Here is a 12,944-nt window from a genome sequence, read left to right on the forward strand (position 1 = left end):
GCCACGTGCTGCTGCATGGAGTGGGGAACAGCAGAAGGAGGGGGTGTGAGAAGAGCAAGAACTTGTCCACAGAGGCTTTAAGAAGCCAAAACTCTGGTTCAGGGATTGGTGCAGAGCATGGCCAAGAAGACTGCAACATCCCCACTCGCCAGAGGAGCTGGAACTCATCCTTCCCCTGCCCACAGGCTGCTCCCTTGTGTTCCTGGCAGGCAGCTGAGGCCCTCTTCTCCCTAGATTTTGTTTTGGGTTTGTGGATGCCCAGAACACCTCCCACCAAGCCCTGGAGATGCTTGGTGGGCTCCTTGCATTGAAACTTGTCTTTGCAATCTGTTTGGCCATTGTGATCTCTGATCACCCTCTGAACAGGGGGGTCCTGTCTCTCCCTCCTGAAAAGGGGGTGCAAGACAGCTGTGCCTTAATGCCCGAGGAGCTCCCAGCACCACGGCCCCAGGGGAGTTTGCTGCTCCCATTTCCCACCCTGGGGAATCCCTCCTCCTCCCCCAGGCATCACCGCAGGGTCAGACTCGGGTCACCCGGGAGCCACCTCCGGCTGTCCCTCCCTGCTCCCGCCGTGCCGCTCGTCACATCGCGCAGCAGCCACTGCACCACTCCTTCCTGCAGGGCTGCTGCGGGATGGAGAGACAGGCTGATGAATAAATCAATCCCCCTCGGTGCTGAGGCTGCAAAACTTGGATGCGAGCGGAGGAGCAGCGCCGGGGCTGGCGGCCGGGGTGGCACCGCTTGTGAATTTGTGAATTCCCCCCGTGCAGTCGCCGCAGACGGAGCTGCTGCTGCTGCTGCAGCCAAGTGGGCAGCTCTGATTGCCTTCTGCACATGTTTTATTTATCAAAGCGCTCAATATGCAGCTCTCTCCTGCTGTCCCACATTTCCCCCAGATTCTCCCGGCTGGAAACGGGAGCAGGCTTTGGAGAGGAGCCGTGGGGCGCTCATTGCTGGCTCCTCCTGGGCTTGGGGGGCAGTGGCCTCGTCACCTCCCTGCCACACGGCTGTCACCAGCTGCCACCGTGCCGAGGACAGGGGTGACTTGCCGTGAGCAGAAGGACAGTGCTGTGCTGGCCTTTCCCGAGCCCAGGGAACACTTTTAAAGAGCAGCCAGGCTTCTGGTCCTTCCTGTGCTTTGCCAAGATGCCAGGCGCTGCAGGAGGATGCTGCTGTGCCTCCGTGCATGGCAGAGGCTGGCTTTGACCTGCTCCTGGCCAAACTGGCTCCTGCTCGCTTTCCTGCATGGCCTCCAGCCGCCTGTGCCCGAGGAGCAGAGGAGGGAGCTGCAGGGTGCGCTTCTGCAGCCTCGCTGCTAATAAATAAACCCCAGTAATGAGTTGGGCTCTGGCGGGCGGGCAGGTAGCGGCAATAATCCCCCAATTAAGTGGATGAGGCAGACAGTTAAGTGCAGAAAACCCACAAATAAACAAGAAGGAGAATAATATAGGAGCAGGGAGGAGCTGGTGTCTGGGTCCCTCAGCCTTTCCCCCGGCAGTGCCAGGAGCACTCTGGGAAGTGTAGTTCTGCCTTCATCCTCTGCCGACATCCTCCTCCGGAGGGACGGAAATCCCGAATTTTCAGCCCGTTCCTGCGGTTGCACCAAGGCTGTGAGCCCCTTGGAACACCAGGACAGTCAGCCCTGGGGATGTGGAGCAGGGCAGGAACGCAGCTCTGAGGGGAACCTGTGTGCACAGAGCATCCCTGCCGAGATGGGAGCCCGAGAGGAAGCCCTGCCAGGCAGACAATCCTTGGGGCTGTCTCCATGCCACCAGCGTGGGAACTGAGGGATGGAGAGGCTGCAGCTGTGGGATGGCTGCTTTGCCTTCTCACCCCTGCCATGCACATGTGAGCATCCCTACCCTGGAGCTTCCTCCGGGTGGAAATATGGGCTTGGAGAGCTGGGCAGAGGCTGCACTGTGAGGATGGAGCTGTGCAGGGGCCGTGCTGGATGCTGGCACAGCTCAGGCTTCCTCCTGGAGCCCCAGACGGACACAGAAACCTCAGGGAGAGCAGAAGCCTCCCCGGCTCCATCGATCCGGCCGTGGCTGTGCGTGCCTCGTGCTGGACTCACAGCAATGATCAATACTCGTTTTTCACCTCACTAATGGGAGGCACCAGCCCTGCCACCAGCCCAGAGCTGTCAGGGGAGATGGCCATGGGTGGGCTGGAGCTGGACCCACTCCTCCTTTGCACCCTTAGGATGAAAGTCCCCGAGAGCTGCAGTGCTGTCACAGCCTGGGGTTTTGTCACCAGGCACTGGTGAGCTGCTGGCTGCCAAGGCCACAAGGACAGGGGGCACTGGTCCCCAGCTGGCACTGGGACGGCTGTGATTAGTCATAAACAAACATTTCGGAGCAAAGGTCCGAGGGTTTGTGTTGTGCAGGGAATTTTCCCCCTGCAGGGACACGTTTCACCCCCCATGGCAGCCAGCAATGCTGCACAGGTGCAGTGCAGGAGGAGATGCTCAGCTCCAAGCTCTGCCTGTGCCACTGCAGGTGCCTGGGAGGATGTTCCCACCGTGTGTGGGTGGAAGAGGGAAGCCCATGGTGCCAGGGGCCGGGCTGCAGTGCCAGGGGACACGGCCCCATCCTGCCTGGTGGCAGGGCTGCTGATGGTGGCACCACGGGGGTTTTTCCTGTGCTGGCAGCAGAGGGGGGACTCATGAGAGGCATAATAATAATAATCCCCACGTGAAGTATAAGAAAAGAAGCTATTTCAGTATTGCCTCCTCCGCCTGGTGAGCCCACAGCCAGGCCTCCATCAGCAAAGGGAATGCAGATAAAGCAGACATTCTCCTTAGGAAGATGAGCTTGTACCCCTCATGTGGCACCAAACCTTGGTGGGAAAAGTGCTGGTTCCTGGTGAATGCTGGGGTACAGCTTGTCACAGACACAGATACAGCCTGCCCACAGCCCCAAACGCTGGGCAGGGAGTGCCTGGCATCAACTGAGCTGCCTGGATCCCTGTGATGAATTTCCCAGAGAGAGCAGCAATTCCTGGAAATTTTCTTCTCAGTGTCTGTGCGCGCAGTATCTGGGAGCTGAACTCCCTCCCTGGAGAAGGGGGAAAAAAAACCAAAAGGAGATGGAAGAGATTGGGGTTTTGATGCCTTTTCTTTGAAGGCAGGGGCTTGCAGAGCTGGGCGGTGATGGGTGAGGGGCTGTAGGATGGAGCATGCACATTTTACACCACACACATTTGGGAAAGCCAAGGCAGCCTGCATGTGCCCTCTGTCCTGTTTTGGAGGGCAGGAGCTGCCCTTCATGGCAGGCTGCAGAAGATTGATGTGTTTTTGAAGGCAAACCAGAGTTTTTGCCCTGAATCGGTGCGGGCGCCTGCTCCGAATGCTAAGCAGCTCCTTGGAAAGCAGCTTCAAAGAACAAAGGGGAGCAGGATGGGGGAGCAGAGCACTCAGCTCCCTCCTGTGGCCCCTGGAGACTGCACTGTCTCCTCCCAAAAGTCACAACAGATAATCAAACTCATAGGAAACCGCCCCAAGAAGTCTGGCCCGTGGTTCTGGGGGTCTGGCTGGTGGAATCCCCCCTCAAGAGGTCACAGCCTGTTTTGTGGTGGCCAAAATCCACTCCTGGAGGGTCATTCTGAGGGGCCTGTGGATTTATTTTGCTGCCACTGGTGGGGCAGTGCTGGTGGGGCAGAAGCAGAGGAGTGCACCGGACCTGTCCCAGGGGTGTCACCAGCTGGAGTTGTCCCTCATGGCTGCTCCCCCAGCCACCCCAAAACTCCCTCAGCCTCAGCACCGTCCCAGGTGCCCTTGTTGGGGTGGCACAAGAGCAAATCCTGTGCCCCCAAACTGGCACCCCATGCCCGGGGGGCTGTGAGGGCAGAGGGTTGGGATCTGCACAGTCAGCCCTCTCTCCACACATCCTCCCACCTGCCTCTGCCAACTAATGGAGGTGATTTTCACCTCCTTTCATCTGGAAAACCGCCGGCAAAACTCATCTAACAACTTCCCTGGCAGCAGGAGCGTTGCAGAGGTTTCTCTCTCTCATTCACAGCAGGTGATTCTCCATCGGAGGAGGATGGCTCTGGCTCGGGATGCAGAGCAGCTCAGGGAGCCCCTGTGACCCCGGCCCACACTCAGCGGGGCTCTGGGACGTGCAGAGGGGCAGACATCATCCCCCCTCGGCACTGCTGCTCCTCCATCCTGCCTTGTGCCTGCCCTGTGAGAGGTGAGGGGTGATGCAAAAATAGCCGGCATCACTCCCAGGCAGCAAACATCCCAGGGATGATGAGAAGAAGGGCAAAGAGTTCAGGATAGGGGATCCCCATGGATCCCCCTGTTCTGTGCCTGAGCATGACCTCTCCTGCTGGTGGAGATGCCTGTGAGCATCCACTGATGGAGACACCTCTGTCTGGGGGTGGGAGCATCATCACAGTGAGGTGGATGCTGATATGGGATCCTCAGGAGCTGCTGTAATCTCATTCCAGGAGCAAATCACATTCCCAGCAGCCAAGGACATGTTAGGTCTTAATAAAAATGGTAATTCCCAGCCGATTGAGTTGGGAACAGGGAAGGTGGCTGTTGCTTCCCCTTTCAAGCCTTCTCCAGTGCCCATGGGGAGTGTGGTGGTGCTGGAGGAGGCAGAGTCTGCACTGAAGGATGAAGGATTTGGAAAGTAGGAGCAAGAGGTTTCTGCAAAACCCCAGCTCCTCACATCCTCTGAGATCCGGCCTCGGGTCCTTGTCTGCCTAATCCCTGCCCTGACGCTCACCCGAGCTGCCCAGCCATGAAAGCCAGAACTGTTTGTTTGCAGTTTCCTAGGAGAGAAATCACGTTAAAAAAAATTAATTACACACCTGAAAACAAAATCTGGCTGCTCAAGTGCACATCAGGGATAAATGGTGTGCTCCAAATGAGACAATTTACAGCTTGGGTAAGTAATGAAGGAACCCAGCCAGGCATGAAAGCAGAGTGGGGGAGTAACCCTGGGGAAATGTGGGGTTCTTTTCTCCCTGCTCCCCTTGTGCCCCATTTCCTTCATCCCTCTGATCCCCTTTTCATTGCTGCTTGCTGAGAAACCCCCATTTACCCAGCGCTGTGGCCCCAACCTCGGGAGTTCAGCAGGGATTTTGAGCCCTTTTAGAGCTTGGAGACGGGAACAGCCCCAGAGAAAGGGGCAGAGAATGGAGCAGAAGGATGTTCTGTGCATCCCAGGGAGCCAAGGGCCGGGTGGGACCTCTCCCCCCGTGCCATCCCAGTGAGCAGAGGTGTCCAACATGGGGAGGGGTCCCTGGCTGCCCCCCGACCCCCCTGGCACCCCCAGTCCCCGCTGGCCTCTGCAGCGCTCGCTGTGCCGTGCGTGGGCGGGCTGGCAGCGCAGCCGAGGAACGGGCAGCAATCCAGCCTTGCTGGCGAGAAGAAAATCATTTCTTTGCCTTATTTTTCCCTTTACAGTGTCCCAGCCCAGGCTGTGAGTGTGGGGATTTAAAGGGGCTGTGTCCCAGGGCCGTCACAGCGCGTTGGTGGCGGTGGGGATGGTTGATGTGGCTGGATCCGAGGTGGAGCTGAGCTCCGTGAGTGGGCTGCTGCCTCTGGGTGCTTCCTGGCTTGCCTGCAGCAAGGAACAGCCTATGGGGACTTTTGCTGCCCCGGGGCAAAGTTAAAGTGTGGGCAGCACCCGTGATGGGTGAGGAGATGCCCTGTGCCTCTCACAGTGCCCAGGAGGAAGCCTGGAGCACAGCAGTATCCCAGGAAACCATAGGAATCGACCCCCTCCTCCACCCACGCCCCTCTCTGTCCCCTGTGTGCTGCCCACCAGCTCCGGCAAGGGGCAGGATCCTCCCAAGCTCCCCATCCTGCCGACATGTGATGTGCGTGGGGATGGGAGCAGCCTCCCTTCTCCCCTCTCTGCTCCACTCCCACCTCTGCTCGGAAACCAGCCAGCTAATGATGTGAGCTGCGGAGCAGATGGGGGACCTGACGCTCCCCTCCTCGGCGGCGGATTAGACATGCAAATGGGTGTGTGGAGACGGAGCCTCCTGGCCTGCATCCCCTCCACCCCCACCACACGAATGGCGCTTCCGTCCGCAGCACCCCCGGCCTGGCCTGGAGCCACGTGCGGAGGGCAAGCACGGCCGGACAGACGGACACGGGGTTGTGTAGGGTCCGGGCAGCCCTGCCTGCGTGTGGGGTGGCCCCTCCTTGACCTGCGAATGCCGCCTGTCCCCGTGTGATAGCGGCGGTGCATGAGCTGCATCGCCTGCATCTCTTCCTCCGGCTCCTCTCGCAGCCCCGGCGGTGCTGCCCTGCCCGTTTGGGGCGAGATGCCGGGCAGGGAGCTGGGATCAGCTCTGGGACAGTGCCCCAGCTTTGCTGACTCCAGGGATGAAGTCCCAGCAGCCGGGATGCTCTGGGATGCCGGCAAAGCTGCTCCTGCCCCGGGCAGCACCAAGAGGCGTCAGTTCAGCTCCTGCAATGCCCGTGTCCACTTCTCAGCCTAAGAAATGCTGTGAAATGCGAGCTGGCAGAAGCAGGACGGTCTGACTGAGCCCTACTCCACCTCCAAAACCTGTGGACAGCTGGAAGGTGCAGGGAGGTTTGGGACTTCATGATGCCCAACACAACCACGTGCCCTGGAGGGACTGAAGCAGCTCCAGAGGAGACCAGTTCAGAGTGGGAGCAGAAAGGACAGCCCTGACCAGCCCAGCCCTGCCCTGCAGCTGTAAAACCAGCTCCAAGAGGACACAAAATCTGCCCTTCCCGACATGGGGATGAGGCTGTCTGCACCTGCAGCATCACTGCCTCAGACCCTCTGTGCCACTGCAGCAATGCTGTTATCTCTGATGCCTGGGAGCGGGAAGGAGATTAATATTCATCACAAGGGAGTGGAGCATATGGAATATGAATAATGCTAATTGTGTCTGTATAGATTTAGTGTAAGAAGCTTCCATGCATTAAGGAGGGAGGGAATTAGTTCTCTGAACCGTTTCAGACTCATTTCTGGCAAAGGAGTGCCTGCCTGCCTGCAGGTTGGGAGACAGGGGTGAGGATAAAACTTGAGTCCTGTGCCTGAGTGCGGGAGAGGCTCGGGAGGCAGGGAGGCTGTGCATGGGAGCCTGTGTCTCCCAAACACCAGAGTGATGGAGCAAACTCAGTCACTGCAGATGCCAAGGAGGAAAAGGGTCTGCCTGTACACCTGTGAGCCCCACAGCCATGGGCTGCTGCAGCCAGAGGCACCCCCAAGTGCCTGTGCTGGAGGTGACTCTAAGCCTGCTGTGCCTGGGCTGCTTTTCCATGAGTGTGGCCCCACTGGGCTGGGGTCCCTGGACCAAGAGTAGTGCAGGGCTGGCACTGCTCGTGCCCCAGGTGAGTTTATCTGTCCCCAGGTGCAGAGCAGGCAGGGACCTGGCAGGAGGCAGTGCCCTGTGCACTGGGGGTTGGACTAGTAATGAGGTGCTGGGGGCCAGAAAACTTCATGCCTTAAACATCCATCCCATTTGCCTTCTGGGGACCAGGGCTGGTGCCCCGATTTAATCGAATCAGCTCATGGCTTTAATGAGGTGAAGAGGAGAAGGCTCATTTGCTCAGCCAGGCAGGGAGAGCAGGCTGGGCACTGCAGGTCCAGGGCTTGGCAGAGCCCCCCCAGGCCCTGCTGAGTGTGTCCCCTCCTCAGTGGCATGGGCTCACTCGTGGCAGTGTCACCTTGGTCACGGGGGACTGGTAGGAACATCAGGATCAGGCTCTCCTCCCTGCAGCTGAGCCTTCCCCCCATGCCCCAGCACTGCAGAGGGGCTCAGGCTGGACACCCCTCCCCTACTCTGCTCCCCAGAGATGGTCCTGGGGCAGCAGAGAGCTCAGGAAGGGCTGGGGTCCTCCCTCTCCTGCAGACTGGAGCTGGTCAGGGAGATTTGGCAGCCTCACGAGAGGATGGAAAACACCTGGGGTCCAGCTGCTCCCTAAGATCCCTTCTGGCATCGCTGCAGCTGCAGTGGGAGGATGCTGCAGGCCTTCCCCACGCTCTGCAGGGCCAGCAGCTGCAATTGTCTCAGGCTTGACCATTGCCCTCTTCCTCCCCTCTCCTCCCATCCCTGAGAACGTGATTCCTCTTCCTGCACTTTGATCTCTCCAATTTTTAGCTCGTTCTGGCTGCTTTATAGGCACTAATCCCTCTGCAGGCACTGGGGAGAATCCACCTACACTCCATGCAGTCTTAAGTCTTATTGTGTAAACAAAATCTCCAACACGAAATCCCTAATCCTTAATGGTTGGAGCCTCGGATACCTGTTCCCCCGTGTCCTGCCCGATGGAGGCTGGAAGAGGGGGAAGGTCTCTGCCATGTTTGCTCCCATCCTCACCCTCAGCACAGATTAAACATCTGTACATGCTTTTAACCTTGTTTTTTATTTCCTTTCTTCCTGCCTGTTCACACTGGTGAGCCACCCTGGCCCCCTCCCTGCTCCACTGCATTTGCTCAGCTTAGGGGATCAAACTGGGTGACATTTGGAGTTGGGATATTTAAAATGCAAATTTCCCCTGGATAGATAAGTGGAATTTGCTCCCTCTTATGAAGGGAATCTCTGGGGAGAGCCGAGCACTACGGCCAGCCTGCTCTGAATGAGAAATGCAGCCAGGGGAATCCCAGCCTCCCCCCAGCCTGGCACTGTGGGCAAACACTGGTGCAGTACCCACCCTCAGGTACCCAGATTTCCCCCAAACACAGTGAGAGGCAGGAGCTGCAGGGCCAGCAGAGAAACCTGTGGTGATTCTGGATTACAGCCAGGGAGGGGGAGATCTCGGTGGCCGCTGGTATAATCCCAGAATTGATGGTTTTTTCCCTCTGCACCCGGGGTGCTGCTGATGTATTTGTCTCTCCCTCCCAGCTCGGAAATTAAAGCTTTCACCACTTTTCTTGCTGCAGAGGAACAAATGTGCGTCTGAGAGGGAGATTTACACTTTGCTTTCCTTTCTGGAAATGGAGCGTGATTTTCCAGTGACTGCAGATGCTGGGCCTGTCCTGACGCCTTGAGAGGAGCTGCTGGGTGGGGAGAAGGAGCCCCCAGCCACCCACCGTCTCTGCCAGCTGCAGCAAACCAGGTGGGTTTACACCCCAGAGGGTCTGGATGAGAGGGCTGCAGTCCTGTGCTTCCCCCTGTCCACTCACATAACTCCCTGTGCCCCCCTCTTTCCTCCCCGTTCCTGGTGCAGCTCCAGGCTGGGCTGATTCACCTCCTGGCATGGCTGCACTCAGCAGAACCTGCTCAACCCCCACGGAGGGAGAAGTGCAGCATCTCTGGGGAAAAACACTCGATTTGCTGCCAACCCCATCCAGGATGAGGCTGCAGGCACCAGACTGCACAAGGGGGCCATGGGGGTGTGGAAATTACAGCAGGAGGGGAGCAACGCCGGGTTGGGAAGCCCTGGGAGGGCTGGGGGGAGCTCACCTGGAGCCATTCATGTGCATCAGCTTCATCCCTGCCTGCCCACAGTCCCCCACTCAAGCAGCAACAATTTAAAGCAAAGGGAAAAAACATAAAGCAGGAGAAGTTCAGGCAGCTCTTTGAGCCGGTCCCGGGCTCCTGCAGTGACTGGGGGCTCCCCACAAACCGTGATGCACCAAGGAATATCTGGAACGTCATAAATATACCCTGGGAATGAAGGAAAAGGGATTTGAATTTCAACTTTGATGCATAATGTGCTTTCTCTATAAAAAAAAAAAAAACAAAAAACAAACCAGCCTTCTTGGCAGGGACCAGACAACTTCACACTAAATCTCCTGCAGGAGCATGTTGCCAGTTGCAGAGATAAAACCTCAATGAAACACAATTAGTTTCCACTTGGATTAGCCAAACCCGGGTCTCTCCTCCCACCCAGACACCCCGGCAGGCAGCGGGATGGGGACGGCTCGGTGGCAGCCCCTGTGTCCCCAGCCCTGCCGGGACCGGGACGGCTCAGCCCCGGGGGGAGGATAACTCTCCTTTCACGGCGAAGGGGAGCTGACAAGTGATGAATACCCAGAGCCGGAGCGCTGCAGGGCAGCTCCTGTGTCTCACCGAGCACGGCGGCTCATCACGGCTGGTTTGCTGCGGTTCTCTGAGGTTTGCTGGGCAGCCTGGGGCAGGGTCTCCATTGTATCCCCTGTGGTCCAGCCAGCTCGGGGCTGGGGCATGGCACTGCTGCCTCCTGACCCAGCTCGGTCCCGAAGGAGGGAGGAGCACACAGAGGGGACATGCCTGCGGCAAAGGTTGCTGAGAGATTTTTTCTTTAGGCAGGAATGTCTCGAATAGTGTATTTTTATTTTTTCCTAAAGGTTTATAAGCTGGGAGGTTCTGTAGTCTTGGAGCTTTAGGTTTAAGCATCACTCACGCTGGCAGTGTCTCGCCCCTGTTTGCCCCTGACTCCTCGGTGTCACTCCGAGCCCAGACATGTGTCAGGCTCACTTGTGCTGCAGGCACATTTTTGGAGCAGGCTCACGCCTTCAGGCTGGGTCACAGTGCCCTAGTGCCAGGCTGGCAGGAACAGATCATGGGGGAGGAAGGAAAAACAGCCCTGAGCCATCCCTGGGTTGGAAGCACTCCCCAGGCCCTGCCCGGAGCCATCCCTGGGACAGGAGCACTCCCCAGGCCCTGTAGGGTCTGTCCGGAGCCATCCTTGGGATGGGAGCACTCCCCAGGCCCTGCAGGTTATACTGGAACCATCCCTGGGATGGGAGCACTCCCCAGGCCCTGCAGGTTATGCTGGAACCATCCCTGGGATGGGAGCACTCCCCAGGCCTTGCAGGTTATGCTGGAACCATCCCTGGGATGGGAGCACTCCCCAGGCCCTGCAGGTTATGCTGGAACTATCCCTGGGATGGGAGTGCTCCCCAGGCCTTGCAGGTTATGCTGGAACCATCCCTGGGATGGGAGTGCTCCCCAGGCCCTGCTGGAGCCATCCCTGGAATGGGAGCACTCCCCAGGCCCTGCAGGGTCTGCCCTGCTGGAGGCAGCTGAGAGAGGGACCAAGAGTTGCTGGCAGGGCTCTGAGGGGAAATCAGCCTGTTAATTAAGAGCTTAATTACCCAATAACAAATGGTGGTGGCCTTAGCTCAGCCCTGAAGCAGGCCAAGCGAGTGAAGTGCCCTCAGGGAGGGCCAGAGGAGGTGAGGCGAGGGCAGGCTTTGCCTTCTGCCATGTTTGGGAATATTTGCACGATCTGTGCATGGAGAGAACAGAATCCTGCAGCCCCCTCAGTATCCTCTGTCCCTGCCGTCTCCAAGGTGCCATGGGAGGACAGGGGTGGAGATCATTTGTCCCTCCAGCAGTACAAAATACCCCAGGCAAGGGGGGCACTGCAGGGTGGCCATTCCTGCTGGAGGAGGAGGAGGAGGGAGGGGAGTTTGTGAGCTGCAAAGGGAGAAGAATTTCCTTGGCTTGGTGCGTTTTGCTGCAGAAAGGCGGTTTCAGCTCCAAGGGTAAGGGAAATGAAACAGAAAAATGCTTCCTATTAAGCAAAAGGGATGGAGAGCCGTGCACAGCAGAACTGTCTGCAGGGATGCTCGCTCCTGCAGGGGCTGGGCTGGGCAGAGGGACACGGGGACAGCCACGTCCACCCCTGAGGGTGGCAGGCAGTGCCTGGGAGAGGGCAGCTGGGTGCTCCCCACACAGATCCTGTGGTTCCCTGGGCAGGTCCCATGGGGAGATGGGGATGTCTCAGCCCAAGCTGTGGACTGAGATGGGTCTAAGGAGCTGCTGGAGGGTGTTTAGCTGATGCCCACAGCCTGTCCTGAGGGTCTCCTGACTGCTGGGATATGAGCAGTGCCAGCACATCCTCTTGCCCTGCCTGCAACCTCATGGATCCAGAGAACAGCCCCAGCAAAGATCCCAAACCCAGCAGTCCCCCTTGCCCAGGGCATGGCAGTTCTTCATCAAGGGATGTTCCTCCCCTCTGCTTTTAGACTTTTTTAAAAGCCTGAACAGACCTAGCAGTTTTGTGGCAGGAAGAACAACATTCATTCTGGAGCTTTCCCAAGTAATTCATCCTCTAAGAAATTAATTATCAGCACCGGGGCTGTGTTTAATCACCACCAGTCCCTGTGTGCCCGGGGTCGGAGGGTGCTGCTGCCTCTGCCTGCAGCAGCTCTGGGTTCCTGCCGGCAGGGAGGGGATCAGCGCTGCCTGTGGGATGGGAACGGTGAGCAAGGAGAGCAGATCCACCCCTGACAGCTGTGCAAACACCCCGGGGTGACAGCACCTGCCAGCTACGCCCAGGCTGGGTGGAGGGACAGGGCAGCCCAGGTGCTGAGAATGGCTCTGACACCTGCACAGAGTCCCAGGGTGCTCATGGGGTTGGGAACAGGAATACAGCTCTGGGAACAGGGCTCTGTGACCCCATCCTGCACTGAGGACAGCTCCAAGGACAGCTAACCCTGCAAGCAGGGCTCTGTGAGCTCTGGGAACAGGGCTGTGTGACCCCATCCTGCCCCAAGGACAGGTAACCCACACAGGGTTGTGCACACACACGTGAGTGGATGTGTGGCACACGGGAAGGAGGATGTGACAACGGTGACAATGTCTGTTTGCTGGGGGACACGGGAGCACCTGTTCCAGCAGAGCAGCCTCTGGCAGCTGTTTCCCTGACAAATGTGTTTGGTTTGGTGGGAGAGCCTCAATAGAAGTGGTGATGGCTGCAGGAGCGGGGAGGGGAGCACCTGCCTGAAGGGGGCTCTGGGGAGAAAGGGGAAGGGAAGGACACAAGGACAGAAGGACGTTGGACACATCCCTTGGCAATGACGAGATGTCTCCTTGTGTAGGGGGTTACAGTATGGGTAAATGAAGGTGGTGTAGAATGGAATCTCATCCCCCAATGAGTTACAGCTGGACCAATTACTAAAGATTAGGAGCAGGCCTGATCTTAACAAGCCACACCTGTAGCCAATAAGAACAGTGGTATAAAAGAGTGGATTGGTGTCATCTGGACTCAGATGACTGCTGCAAGGACCAGG

The 12,944-nt window shown here is 58.0% G+C and overlaps 1 protein-coding gene across 1 annotated transcript in view; it reads left to right on the forward strand.

Annotated features, from left to right (window-relative positions):
* Positions 1-4,783: 4,783 nt before the first annotated feature.
* Positions 4,784-12,944, forward strand: part of LOC102069871 (serine protease inhibitor Kazal-type 5) — a 113,252-nt gene continuing 105,091 nt past the window's right edge. Inside the window, exons 1-2 of the mRNA XM_074552012.1 lie at positions 4,784-4,898; positions 8,883-9,058. The gene's annotated coding sequence lies outside the window, so the exon portion shown is untranslated. The remainder of the gene's footprint in view (positions 4,899-8,882; positions 9,059-12,944) is intronic.

The sequence above is a fragment of the Zonotrichia albicollis genome, chromosome 15 (assembly GCF_047830755.1).
Source record: "Zonotrichia albicollis isolate bZonAlb1 chromosome 15, bZonAlb1.hap1, whole genome shotgun sequence".
In the NCBI taxonomy this organism is placed as follows: Eukaryota; Metazoa; Chordata; class Aves; order Passeriformes; family Passerellidae; genus Zonotrichia; species Zonotrichia albicollis.